Consider the following 14,256-nt stretch of genomic DNA (forward strand, 5'->3'; position numbering starts at 1 on the left):
GTCTCTGCATATGGGTAGAATCCAGGACACTGTGAATGAATTAAAAAGCATGTGTTAAATGCTTATTATGTGCCAAGCCCTGTGATAAGTGGTAGAAATACAAATAAATAAAGCAAACCATTCTTGCTCACAAGGATCTAATCGGGAAAGACAACACATGTAGGCACATAATAAAAACAACATATGTAGGCACTTAATAAAGTAAAAGACAGGTCTCCACAGCCCAGGCTAAGTAATTGGTGGTCTCTGTCATCTGTTTCAGCTGAGATAAAAATGCTTTGGTGCTCTGATTCAAATACAAGCTGGTGAATAGATAGCTGGTGAAAAGTGAGGAAACTTGGCTGGGACCCATGAAGGAAGATGAGGGAGACTCACTTTTAATCACAAATAGCTGATGGGTCCTCCTCCCATGTCTCCATTCTGCAGTTGAGGCTAACACCCCTATTCATTCGGATGCCCAGGGATCTTTCCAACACTTCCCAGAAAGTAGGTGACAGGGTCAAAGTTAGCATTCACACCTGCTCAGCTTCCAGACAGCTGTTTCCTGAGATTGGTTGTGTTGTTTGGTGTTTTTTTTTAACCAGGTGAGTACAAAGCCAGATTGTCTGATCCCTCAATGAACCAGGACACTCCTGGTTCAGCCATCAAGGAAATTCCTCTCCTCTCCAGGAGACCCTCCCCATCTGACTGGGCTGAGTAGGAGAACTTTAGAAAGGATTCTAGAGACTGAGCCATTGCAACCCCTAGAGAAAGGTCTGGGCCGGGGGCCCTTGCTTGTGGGAGTGAAGACATCTTGAACCATCTTGAAAGAAAAATTCTCTTTATGGCTTTTCTTTCTCTGAACAGTGACCTGCTCATCTAAGCCAAGAATGAGACGGTTGGCCTGGGCTCTCCTTTGTAACTGGATTCTTTCAGTCCCCCTCCCCACCCATCCTTTGGCTCTGAGCTCATCTTGGAGGGAGGCTGCTTGTGTCCAAAGCGATGTCTGACTAATGGGATTGGCCTTTCTGAAGTGAAGAGTTTAGTTGCACTGCTGATGTGCTTTCCTCCCGCCTCCTATCCTCTGATTCACCCCAATAGCCCATCGTGGATGTGATCCTTCCTGAGACCCCCGAGTTTCCAGGCCTTTGTACTCCTGTTAGCTATTGTAGCCTCGACCTAATCTGGAACAGCAATGAAGCCGGGGTTAATGGCACCTAGCCCAGGGAGACGAAGCACAGTGTGAGTGAGGTGCTCTGTTCTGGAGTGCATGCTCTTAATTCAGGGTTTTATGTGCTTAATTATGTATGTCTAAAGTGCTCATTGGAGAGCCCCTCGAGTTTGGCTAGGCTTGGAACTGTTAAATACTAGAAGGGAAGGAAAACAAGGGAATGAGACTCAACTCTTCAAATGCAAATCCATCCTTCCAGGGTCTGAGGGTGGTGAAGAAATAATGGTGGGTGGTATATTGGCTAACAGGATTGTGAGATTGAGATCTATTGAATTGGAGGACTCCGGACTAGGTTGAAAGGAAGGGGGTGGATTGTAAGAGGTCCAGATACACCAGAGGTCAAGTTTTTTGGTGTCCCAGTTATCCCACTGCCTCTTAACTGGCTGAGTGACCTTGGCCAAGCCCCTTCATGTTTCTGAGGCTCATATGGAAAATAAAAAGGTGGGTTAGGCTGGTGGATAAGGCATTTGATTTGAAGGCATGCAGATCTGGGTTCAAATCCTGCCTCAGACACTTACTATCTTGATGACCAGGGAAGTCATTTGGTTTCTCTGTGCCTCAGTTTCCTCATCTGTAAAATGAAGAAGTTGGATTCAACAGACTCTAACTCCTGCATCTCCTGTGGTGGTGCCGGTTCTGCCAGGGAACTTGTTTAACCTTGGAACCATCACTCATCTCCCCTTCCTTGTCTGTAAAGGCTTGGAAGGTCCCTTCAAGCTCTGAATCTTTGATCCTCTCTCTCATTCAACTCTCATGCGGTACATTTTGGTAATGTCTCTATCTTGGAACTTGGAACTCTATCTTGCCTTTTGCACATTCCCTCTTTCCTTTCACCCCCATTTAATTCAACAGGTATTTATTAAGTGTTTTCTGTGTGCCAGTCACTGCTTTAGGTGCTGGGGATGTAAGGACAAGAATGAAACAGCCCTGGCCTTCAAAGAGCTTACGTTTGATCCAGAGGATGATAATATGGACCCAGATGAGTGATCTTTTTTACCTTCCAGACCTCAGTTTCCCTCATTTGGGAAATGATGGGACTAGACTAGATTATCTCTGAGATTTATTTCAAGTCTAAATCTATGATCCAAACTTAGTGGATTTGGGGGGGAGGCTGGAGGAAGGGGAGCACACAGTCCTACTACACAATCACCCTCAAAAGTCTTGGAGATCCTAGAGCAGAACAAATCCCAAGGGAGCCCAAAATGGCCCCCCAAAAGTCATAGTGGCTTTCAGGATAGTAAACTAAAGTAAGGGGGAAAGGGGTCCACTTATCTTCAAAAGAGCAGCTGTCGATTTGGATCAATTCCGTTTCGGTAGCATTATGGTAGTGGTTGACCACCTGTTTAACTGTGGGCAAATCACTTCAATTCTCTCATCTGTAAAATGGGATGTTTGGACTAGATTGCCTCCAAGGTCCTTTATAGCTGTAGAACTACAATGGAAACCAGGAAGGAGCTAGGTAGCCATTGTGATCCTTACTGTCCCTTGCACAGACCCAACTTGACCTCACCTCATCTTTCAATCCCCCTTGGAACCTCCCAGGCTTTCTACTCCTAACGTGATGAAAGTGGGTTTCAGAAACACATTTATGGGACTGCTTCATTTCATTTTGACCCCTTCCTATTAGAACACATGAGACTATTTTCACTAATTCATACTAACAAGGAATAGATGGAAATTGGAAAGAGCCAAAAGTAGGTCTGATGAATTTCCCTTTGTTCTAATTCTCCAAAAGTGAAATTGGCTTCCTTGTGAGATAGTGGGTTGCTTCTTAGTCTTTGAGCAAATTCTGGATGGCCAGTTGTCAGACATGTTGTAGAGAAGATTCTTTCTCATTTATGTCCTTTAGAATGTAAGGTCTTTGAGAGCAGGAACTGTTTTTGCCTTTAAAAAAAATTGTATATATATATATATATATATATATGTGTGTGTGTGTGTGTGTGTGTGTGTGTGTGTATGTATATATATATTTTTTTACAGTGCCCTGGCACATAGTCCTTAATAAATGCTTGTTGACTAACTGGGTTGAATTAAATGGCTAGCTAGTCCCCTCTAACTCAGAGACTCTGTGAATTGGTGATGTTTAACCTGGACAAGGAAGACTTAGTGGACATGTGGTAACTGTCATCAAGCATGTGAAGTGTTGTGACATGGAAGAGAGACTGGACCCAATGGGGCAGAAAAAGGAACAATGATGTTTCAGAGAGGTATAGATTGGCTTCTCCAAAATAAGAGCTATCCTAAAGTGAAACGTGCTGCTTTAGGGAGCAGTAAACATCATTGGAGGTCTTCATAAACAGATTGGATGACTCCTTGTTGGGTATATTGTAGAAGGACTTGTTCAGGAATGGACTGGAGTGGATGAAGGCCAAGGACACTTCTAGCTTTGAGATCCCTTTACCCTCAAAAAAGAACAGGGCCAGGAGGAAAGTACATGAGTATAATGGCACCAACTTCTCTCCCCTCAATTCTCTTTCCTCCTTCTCTTGACATTCTTAAAAGTTTCCTATTGAAATACTCATTTAGTCTTAGTCGGTACAAAATAGAGGATTAAAATAAAAGCATACAAAACATCTTTCTTCACAGGCTCTGGCCTGACTGGTCTACACCTTTCTAAACTGTGATGTTGGCTTAACTACATTCACATTCGTGTGTGTGTGTGTGTGTGTGTGTGTGTGTGTGTGTGTGTGTGTGTATGGTCTAGTTAAATAGGCTATCCTTTATTTTCTCATTTTCATCTCCAATTTTAGTCCTTTGGAACAGTGAAGATTTTTTAAAGATGTTTTATTAATGTTCTTATCTCTTTCCTCCACCACTCTTATTTTTCAATATATGCCTTCTTCTGCCCCTGTAGTCTACCACCTCTGTGACAAGGAGGAGGCTGGCTTCACCATCAGTCCTCTGAAGTTATGATTAGTCTCTATATTGATCAGAATTCTGAAGTCTTTCAGTTTTTTCCTTTATATTATTGTAAATTGTTTATATATTATTATATCGTGTTGTTATATTATGTTTTTTCATTGTTAAGTTGCTTCAGTCATGTCCAACTTTTATATTACATTATATATCGTATCATGTCATGTCATGTCATACCATACCATGCCTTACCATACCGTGTCATATTTTCCCATCATATTACAGCAGGAACACCATCATATAAATTGATCTCCCAGTTGTACTTCCACTCAGTGTCAGTTCACGGGAGCTAGAAGGCTTTTGGAGACATTCTGAAAAGTTCTTCCATAAGCTAAAATTCTCTCTGTTGAGACATTTCTCTACTGAGAAACGATGTTTAATTTATTTCAAGGGTATATAGCCTCTGATAAATCATCACTATAAAACATACAGCCCTGAAATTGTCACACTAAAAATAAAAAGGCCTTTTAAAAATAAACACAAATCACAGTTCTCAATCTGATACAGAATTTGCAGGGACATTAATAACACCACTTTCTCGCCCCTCATTTCTTCACTATGGAGGTCACCTGCCCTGGGTGGATGGATTTCTGAGGGTCAGGCCTGGGGTGGTCATGCATGGCATGAGCTGGGAACGTGCATTAAGGGGTCTTATTTCATGGCAAGTTTTTTTTTTGCCTTGTTATTACCCAAACCCCACGATGTGACAGGCCTCCATTTTTTAAACAAACATTAAACATTGTTTGCTAAATTTACCTCCTTGCTCCACCTTAGTTTTCTTAGGACACAGATTTAGAAGTGCGAGAGATGTTGGGGATCATCTAGTCCAATGCCCTCATTTTATAGATGATTTTCCTTTTTCTCTTCCTTTTTTCCCAATTTCTCTACCTTCTTTGCTTCTATCCTATAATAATAGTTAATAATAATAGCTAACATTTATGTAGAGAACACTTTACAAATACTATCTTGGTTGATCTTCAAACAGCCCTGTGTAGATGCTGTTATTATCCCTACTTTACAGATGAGGAAACTGAGGCAGAGTGATTAAGTCACCTTCTTAGGATCACAGAACTAATAAGTAGTGAGTGAAGCAATGGGCAGAGTGCTAGAATTGGAGTCAGGAAGACCTGAGGTCAAATGTGGCCTCATACACTTACTAGTTGTACGACCCTGGGCAAGTCACTTAGTCTCTGTCTACCTCAGTTTCTTCAACTGTAAAATGGGGTAGTAATAGCACCCACCTCAGAGGTTATTGTGAGAACCAAATGAAAGAATATTTGTAAAGCACCTAGCATGGTACTTGGCACATAGTAGGTCTTATGTAAATGCTTGTTCTTTGCTCCCCGACAAGTAGAAATTGAACTCAGGTCTCCCTGACTCTAAGTCCAGTGTTCTGTTCACTAAATTATCTATCTGCTTTTAGAAGCTCGGAGATTAGAAAGCAGATTGTGTGACTAGACTGGGAGTCAGAGAACCTTATACTCTCTAGAGTTGGGATAGGCTGATTGATTAATCTGTACCCACAGAGGATTTCCTTACCAGTGGTCGTTTACCCACCATATGAAGACGTCTAGTAATGGGGACCTCACTACCTTTTAAAAAAAAACTCCTGCTTTTGCACAGTTGTTTTTATTTTTAATATATTTTTATTTCATTAAATATTTCCTAATTACACATAAAAACATTTTAACATTCAATTTTTAACATTTTGATCTCTAAATTCTCTCCCTCCCTCCCACCCTTTCCCCTTCCTCGAGAAGACAAGCAATTTGTTATTGATTATACATATGAGGTCATGCAACATATATTTCCATATTAGCCATGTTGCAAAAGAAAACACAAACAAAAAAAAAGAAAAATAGAGAAAGTGAAAAAAAAATATGCTTCAACCTGCATTCATCAATTCTCTCCATGGAGGTGAATAGATCATTTTTCAACATGGAATTTTTTTGGATCATTGTCTTGATCAAAGTAGCTAGTCTTTCACAGTTGATCATCCTTACAATAATGCTATTACTGTGTACAATGATCTCCTGGTTCTGCACACTTCACTTTGCATCAGTTCATATAAGTCTTCCCAGATTTTTCTGAAACCATCCTGCTCATTACTTCTTATAGCACAATAATATTCCATCACATTTCTATGCCACAACTCATTCAGCCATTCCCCAATTAATGGGCATCCCCTTGATTTTCAATTCTTTGACACCCAAAGAAGAGCTGCTATAACTGTTTTTGTGCAAATAGTTCTTTTCCCCCTTTCTTTGATCTCTTTGGGCGACAGACCTTGTAGCGGTATTGCTGGGTCAAAGGGTATGGACAGTTTCACAACTTTTTGGGTGTGGTTCTGAATTGTTCTCCAGAATGGTTGGATTAATCACAACTCTACCAACAAAGCATTAGTGTTCCAATATTTCCACATCTCTTCCATTTTCCATTTCTATCACGTTAGCCAATCTGATAGGTGTGAAATGGTACTTCAGAGTTTGAATTTTCATTTTTTCTAGCCAGTAGTGATTTAGAATATTTTTTTCATGTGACTAATAAAAACTTTTGATTTCTTCTTCTTCTGAAAACTGCCTTTGACCATGTATTAACTGCGTAATGGTTCTTAGCTTTCTAAATTTGACTCAGTTCCTTATATATCTGAGAAATGAGGCCTCTATTAGAGAAACTTCCTGTAAACTGCCCCCCCCAGTTTCCTGTTTTCATTCTAACTTTGGCTGCATTAGTTTTGTTTGTACGAAACCTTTTTAATTTCATGTAATCAAAATTATTTTCCATGCTCCCTTAATTTACTTATGATATCACCTTTTGTGTCTAAATCACATTTAGACCTTATCTTGGCATATGGTGTGAGATATTGGTCTACACCTAGTTTTTACCAAACTGCTTTTTAATTTTTCCAACAATTGTCAAATGGTGAGTTTTTACTCCCAAATCTTAGATCTTTGTGTTTGTCAAATGCTAGATTACTATGGTCACAAGGGTTCAGGGACCCTGAAGAATAATAGTATCACTTGCAACCCCAAGGGAAAAAGGGGCCTGAGGAACAGTATCGTATCCGGTCCCAAGGAGCAGGGGCCCTTAGGAGCAGTATCAATTGCAATTCTAAGGGATCAAGGACCTTTTCTGGGTAAGAAACAGAGTTCAGACCAAGAGAGCAGCAACCACACCTCCCCCCAGATCACAACACCTTGGAAGCACTGAAAACTTCCAAACCACTGGAACCAGTTGAAAACAGCAGTTTGGAAAAAGCCTGAAGATTTAGAGAGTGCCCCTTCCCCACAAAGCCAGAAACAGGGCCCAACTTTATTATAAAGTCAAAAATCTGATAGAGGGTGGAAAAATGAGCAAACAACAACAAAAAGAACCTGACCATAAAAGCTGCTATGATGATAGGGAAGAGCAAGATACACACTTAGGAGACACAGAACTCAAAACAGCTACAAGCAAAACCTCAAAGGAAAATGTGGATTGGATACTAGCAAAAAAAAAAATTCCTGGAAGAACTAAAAAATTATTTTCAAAATGAAATAAGGGTGATAGATGAAAATTAGGTTAAAAATGAGAGCAAAGGAAGAAAATAAACAAGATAATAAGCTCTCCCTCTTGACAGAAAGTGCTCCTCTCCATTTTTGAACTTTGACCCAGAAGTGAGTATAGATAATGGATTTGCCAAATAGCATCTGGTCCCGCATTTGGTGCTAGCACAGGGGTACTCTTTCTGTTCCCCTCCATCTCTGGCTTGACAGCTTCCAAAGCTGCTGCTGCTTCTGTTGCTCCCACCAAGTCCCACCATGGGTGTTCCATCCATATGGCTTCCAGGCCAGCCTCCCAGTCACAGATCTTTCTTTCCAACCTCCTATGTTCTCCTGGGATGGAAAGATGTCTTACTCTGATGTTTTGTTGGCTCTGACACTCCAGGAATTGATTTTGTTTTAAAATTGTTTGGAGGGGAATGTTGAGAGAGCTCAGCCGAGCGCTTCTCTACTCTGCCATTTTCAGTTATTTTATTTCAAAACAAGTTTTGTTGACATCTTTTGTTTTTACCTTCCCCAAATTTCCTCCTTTACCTCTTCCTCTCTCCCTTCCCAAAGAACCATTTGAATATAGCAAAGGTGTTTTTAAAAAAAGGAAAGGAGGAAGAGAAAAATCAGTAAGAACAACCAAAACATGAAATAAATCTCTCAGCCAGGGACTCCTCATCTCTGCAAAGCAGGGGAAGGAGATGTCTTCTCATCTCTCTTCCTTGGGGCCAAGCTTTGTAATTTTGCAGCATTAATTTTCAATACGTTTCTGACAGTTGCTCTTTGCATTTATATCACCTTAGTCACTGTGCATGCTGTTTTTCTTGGTTTCTCTCACTTCTATCTACATGCAAGTCTTTCCTGTGCTTCCCAATATCCATCATATTTGCTGTTTCTTATAGTACAGTAATATCCCACTCCATTCATAACTCAATTTGTTTTGCTGTTTCCCCAATCAATGGAAATCTACTTTGTTTCCACAAAAAAGTTCCACCATAAATATTTTAATGTCTATGGGGACCTTCCTTTTTGTCAGTGACCTTCTTCGGAGTATATGCCTGGCAGTAGAATCTCTGGATCAAAGGGTATGGACAGATTAGCCACTATATTTACATAATTCAAAATTGTTTTCCAAAATGGCTGCACTAATCTGCAGCCCCAGCAACAGTGCTTTAGCGTGCCTTTCTCCAGTTCTTCCAACATTGACTATCCCCATCTTTTGTCATTTTTGCCAATTTGAAGAAGGAGGAGGGAGGGAGATGAGGAGAAAGAAAGAGAGAAAAAGAAACATCTTTCGACTTTAGCCATCACCCAGTCCAACCCTTCATTTCTCAGATGAGGAAACTGAGGTCCAGGTCACACAACTAACAAGGGGCAGAGCTGGCATCTGAACTCAGGTCTTCTGGCACCAGGGCAAGAACTCTTTCACATTGTACTAAATAGCACAATTGAAAGACAAAATGCAAAGAATATTTGCTTCATTTTACAAATGGAGAAATTAAGGGCCAGAGGTTAATTGACTTGCCCACAGTCACCTTGCTGGTAAGTGTCAGAACTGCCAGGATTTCAACCCAGGTTTCTGATTACAGATCTGTTGCTTATTCCAAGACACCAGGCCTTGGTTCTATCTATACCCCATCAATACCTCTTCTCTACTTTTTCCCTCCATGCCCTTGTAAATAACCCTAAATGGTCTGAAATAAGGATGGAGACAGATACAACTTAGACTCTCCAAAGCTCTCATTTCTCTGATTTCTCACTTCACTGTCCTTTAGTGCCCTTCTTGCAGTCACATTCTGTGCTCTCAATATCATGCCTAGACCCTCTCCGCCTCTTGCTAGCACTCCAGGAAATTCATCTCACAGCCCTGTCCTCTCCCTAGCTCTCCCCCGTACTGTGTAGCCCGAGGCCAAGTGGACTTAATGAACGCACACTCCACTTTCCCGATCCCCAGACTCTTCTAGGCCGGTCTCTGTGTATTACCTAACCCATTTTCCCACATCTGACAGGGGTAGTAAGGATGACTTGCCCAGGGATAAAGGCTCCTGGGGAAGGCTGTTGCTGCTGTTGCCCCTTCCCATAAAGAAACGTTACCCCAGGAGACATAGAACAGGGCTGGTAAACAAACAGGGAGAAATAATTCAGAAGTGACCAGATATACAGTCGTGAGAGTGAATTTAATTTTAAATTTGGTCTTGGGATAGACGAATGGTAGGCACCCAGGAATGATAGCTAACACTTATATAGTCCTATGTCCCAGGCAGTGTGCTAAGCGCTCTCTAATTATTATCTCATTTGCTCCTCAAGACAACTCTGAGAAGTAGGTGCTCTTATTATCCCCATTTCACAGATGAGGAAACTGAGGCAGACAGAACTTAAATGACTTCTCTAGGATCACGCAGCTAGTAATCGTCTAAGGCTGGATTTGAATTCAGGTCTTCCTGACTCTATATGCAGTGCTCTAAGAGGCAGTTAGGTGGAGCAGAGGATAAAACCCTAGACCTAGGTTCAGGAAGACTGAGATCAAATCCAGCCTCAGATGTTTACTAGCTGTATGACCAGACTCGGATTCAGAAAGACCTAATTTCAAATTCGCCCTGAGACATTAGTAGGAGTGAGACTCTGGGAAAGTCATTTCACCTCTATCTACTTCGATTTTCTCCACTGCAAAATGGAAATAATAAAAAATAATATCTGCTATTCAAGGTTATTATGAGGATAAAATGAGATAATATTTGTAAAGTACTTTGCTCTGTATGTTGGCATAGGCTGGCCCTTTGCTTGGAATGCATTCCCTGGACACTTTGATCTTTACTAGAATTCTTAGCCTTCATTCAAGGCTCAGCCTAGGTGTTCACCTGCTATGTGAACATGTCCTCTGTTAGCACCCTGACTCTCTTCAGGTCACCTTGCACCTACTTACTTGGACATATTTGTGTCACCTTAATAGAAAGTAAACTCCTTAAAGGAGGTTGGGAATCAGGTTCCAGAGGTCTGTTTCGTTGATACAGAAAAAGTGTGAAGAGAATTACAGTACAGAAGTTTGGAGAGGTAAGTAGGGTCTACAGACTTCTGGCCCCTCCAAGAATGAGGAAGAACTCAGAATAGTATGCTTCGCATTTAGCCCTTGCTTGCTTGATGACCTAGAATCAATATTGTCCAGCCTTGGGGAGGGGGCAGAATTGCTATGCCCTGAGACCTCTAGAACCTTGTAGCAGGCACAGCTGTCCCCCAGGGACACATAGAAAGGAGGGGCTGTTTTGTTTGTGTCTTTGTGAGCATCCCCAGAACCCAGCACGGTGCCTGGCACATGGTAGGTGCTTAATCAATGTTGATTGATTGATTGATTGATTAGATTAGGTTGAATCCTGAGAGCTACAGAGATGATCTACTGTTACTATTAGTTGTTCAGGTGATGTGCTTATTGGTCTGGGAGCCCCTGAAAATAACCCTCTGTTAATGAAATAACTTTGTCGATTTATAGATGAGCCACAGTCTTAAAGGGATGCCACAGACCCTTAGAGAAGAGAGATAATGGGGCATCTTTTTTTAAGTGTTAATTTCTGTCAGGTCACCTTACTCTTATACTTACTAAGATCTTTAATTTAAAGCCAGAAGGGATCTTAGAGGTAATCTAGTCTAACCCCCTTATTTTACAGATGAGGAAACTGAGGCCCAGAGGTGAAGTGATTTGCCCCGGATCACACAAATTGTAAGTTGCAGATCTGGGAATCAAACCCATTGGCTTTGACTCCAAATCCAGCATTCTATGCATAGTTTTTAAATTTCCAAAACATGGCACAGTTGTCTTATTGGGTTCATTTTGCTAGGTGACTTTTTTTTTTTTGGTAATCTCTGCAGCACATGCTTTGTAACTAAATGGAGTCCCTCACTGGGGCCTTTCTGTTTCTTTACCTACCCATTTTCAGCCTCAGAGGCTGAATGAGGCAAAGTAGATTAAAATGCAAACAAGGTTAAAATGCAAATGAATGGCCAACCCGCAGAAGCACACGGAATTACATGACCTAATCACAAACCCGCTATTTAAAAGAATTTCTCTTTTTGTTCTCCTTAAAACTGAATGAAAAAGCACCTGGAGAAACTGGGTGGTTCGTCCTATTTAGGAAGTGTGAATTTATGCAATAGCTATTCAGTTCTTGCTCAGAGGAAGCTGAGTATTCTTCTGGCTTAATAAGATTTTCAGCAAGGTAGGTTTAAAATAGCTGGAAAGGTCTTGCCCCTTCCAAGGGGGTCAGTGGAAGCCTGGTGTGGTAGGTCCTAAAGGGAGATGGAACCTATTTCTTGCATGTAAAACCGGTGGATGTCTGACTGACCACCTGCAGTTGAGGGTTTCTGTGCTGTCCACAGTCCATGGTCCTGAGTCTCTAGGGTCAGAAGTAGCAAGAAGTAAGTGATAGGCAAACTTTAGCTGGGGGAGTATTGGATGTGGAGGCAGGAAGACCTGGGTTCAAATCTCTGTTGATGACCGTGGGCAAGTTGGCTAAACTCTCTAAGCCCCAGGTTTCTCCTCTGTAAAGTGGGAATGGGGTTAATGATCCCTGCAGAACCTACTTCATGGGATTGTTGTGAAACTCAGAAGAGACACTGTGTATATATAAAATGCTTTGTAAATCTTAAGGAGCTTTCTTCCTCTCCCTCCCTCTACCTCTCTCTGTCTCTGTCTGCCTCTGTCTCTCTCTCCCTTTCTCTCCCCCTCTGTCTCCCTCTTTCTTTCTCCATTTCCCTTTTTCTGTCTTTCTCCCTCCCTCTCCCCCTTCCTTTGTCTCTCTCTTCTTTTCCTTATCTCTTTCCCTTCTCCTTTTCTCTCTCTCTCTCTCTCTCTCTCTCTCTCTCTCTCTCTCTCTCTCTCTCTCTCTCTCTCTCTCCCTTCCCTTTCCCTTTCTTTCTTTTCCCCCTCTCTCTATATAGATATCTCTATATAGATAGATATGTATACACACATGTATGTATATATGTACATATACACACACATATGTATGTATAATAATTGTGTGGGGTTTTTTTTTGGAGGGGGTGGTGAGGACAGAATCCAGACTCTATTTTCATCAGTTTAGGGAACACTCAGTGTGGAAACTTCCTGCACTAATGCACATAGGCAACTTCTCTATAATCTGTAGCTTTAGGAAGTTGTCCAGGATACTGAGCTCTCATACAAGAATGGACTTGAAATGTCATCTTGTCCAGTTCATGTATTTAGTGAAGTAATGTGGTCACAAAGCTCGTCAGGATCTGAGCCGGGTCTTCCAAATGCCAAGTCCAGCCCTCTCTCTACTGGCCCATACTACCTCTCTATGTTATTTCTAAAGCCTCTTTCAACATCCAGTCCTTTGATGGTTACTGATCTTGGAACAGGTCCGAGCTGGAGCCATATTGGGAAATCCTGTTCTATGGCACCTAAGCTAGGCTGGCCTTCTTATCTACTGTTCTTCACATGTATCTCTCAATCTTCCATCCATCTCTTCACATTTTCACAGGCTGTCTGCCTCCCATGCCTGGAATACACTCCCCTCTCACTTCCACCTATTATAATCCTTAATTTAAGCTTCACCTTCTATTTGAGACCTGTTTGGTGCCCCAGCTGCTAGCATCTGTCCCCCCAAATTATCTTCTATTTATGTATGTATTTTGCATAATATGCATATATATGCATGTGTTGTCTTCTCTGATACTATGTAAGCTCCTAGAGGACAGGCGTCATTTCCTTTTGATTTGTGTACCCCCAGAGCCCAGCCCAGTGTCTAGGATACTCCCTCCTCATGTCCACCTCATGGCTTTTCTGGCTTCTTTTAAGACACAGCTAAAACACCGTCTTCTGGAAGAAGCCTGTCCTGATCCCCCTTCATACTGCTCGTTGTTGAGTCATTTCAGTTGTGTCTGACTTTTTGTGATCACATTTGGGGTTTTCTTCGCAAAGATACTGGAGTAGTTTGCCATTTATTTCTCCAGCTCATTTGACAGTTGAGGAAACGGAGGCAAACAGGGATTACATGACTTGCTGAGAGTCACATGGCTAGTAAAGGTCTGAGGCCAGATTTGAACACAGGAAGATGAGACTTCTTGATTCCATGCCTGATGTTCTATCCACGGTGCCACCTAACTGCCCCTTCATGCTAGGGCCTTCTCTCTAGTCATTGTCTTCATTGTATCCCCTAAGTAGCTTGTTTGTATGTAGCTGTTTTTGTGATTTCTCTCTCATTAGATTGTGATTTCCTGGAGAACAGAGACAATCTTTTGCCTTTCTTCATATCACAGTACTGTTGCCCAGTGCCTAGTATCTAGTAGGCACTTAATAAATGCTTAATGTCTGATCAGGGGACTAATTTTTGGTTGATTGCAGGCTTCATGGTGGTGACATTACATTATGATTCTTTAGTCTCGTGTTTTTCTCTGGAAGCAGAACATTGTTATGACTCTGAGATGTCTGAAGAAGACTAATGGGAACTTGTAGGAGATGCTAATGGATTGTTATTGATGATTTTTTTAAACCTATCTACCCAGCCTTATTTGGGTGAGGAGGTGGGGGATTCCTTGTGATTTTTAGTGTGACTAAGGAGGCAAGGTTAGTGTTCTGCCGAGCAC

General features: G+C 41.6%; 1 protein-coding gene across 1 annotated transcript in view; it reads left to right on the forward strand.

Annotated features, from left to right (window-relative positions):
- Positions 1 to 14,256, forward strand: part of TRIM44 (tripartite motif containing 44) — a 178,307-nt gene that overhangs the window by 49,301 nt on the left and 114,750 nt on the right. The gene's annotated exons all lie outside the window — the stretch shown is intronic.

The sequence above is a fragment of the Phascolarctos cinereus genome, unplaced genomic scaffold (genome assembly GCF_003287225.1).
Source record: "Phascolarctos cinereus isolate Bilbo 61053 unplaced genomic scaffold, phaCin_HiC Scaffold_9;HRSCAF=440, whole genome shotgun sequence".
Taxonomy (NCBI): Eukaryota; Metazoa; Chordata; class Mammalia; order Diprotodontia; family Phascolarctidae; genus Phascolarctos; species Phascolarctos cinereus.